Raw genomic sequence first — 410 nt, 5'->3', positions numbered from 1 at the left:
ATGATGGATGGATGAAGGATGGATGATGGATGGATGATGGATGGATAGATGATGGATGATAGATGGATGATGGATGGATAGATGATGGATGATGGATGGATGATAGATGATGGATGATGGATGGATGAATAGATGATGGATGGTTGATGGATGGATGATGGATGAAGGAATGGTGGATGGAAGATGGATGAATGATGGATGGATGGTTGATGGATGGATGATGGATGGATGGATGATGGATGATCGATGATTGATGGATGATGGATGGATTATGGATGGATGGATGATAGATGATGGATGGATGATGGATGGATGGATGATGGATGGATGATGGGTGGGTGGTTGATGGATGATGGATGATGGATGGATTATGGATGAATGGATGGATGATGGATGGATGATGGATGATG

The 410-nt window shown here is 42.9% G+C and overlaps 1 protein-coding gene across 1 annotated transcript in view; it reads right to left on the bottom strand.

The window, feature by feature from the left end:
- Nucleotides 1-410, bottom strand: part of LOC112149688 (interleukin-1 receptor accessory protein) — a 25886-nt gene that overhangs the window by 3607 nt on the left and 21869 nt on the right. The gene's annotated exons all lie outside the window — the stretch shown is intronic.

Source organism: Oryzias melastigma, linkage group LG13 (assembly GCF_002922805.2).
Source record: "Oryzias melastigma strain HK-1 linkage group LG13, ASM292280v2, whole genome shotgun sequence".
Taxonomy (NCBI): Eukaryota; Metazoa; Chordata; class Actinopteri; order Beloniformes; family Adrianichthyidae; genus Oryzias; species Oryzias melastigma.
The sequence above is the reverse complement of the archived record's forward strand: the minus strand, read 5'-3'. Positions and strand labels throughout refer to the sequence as shown.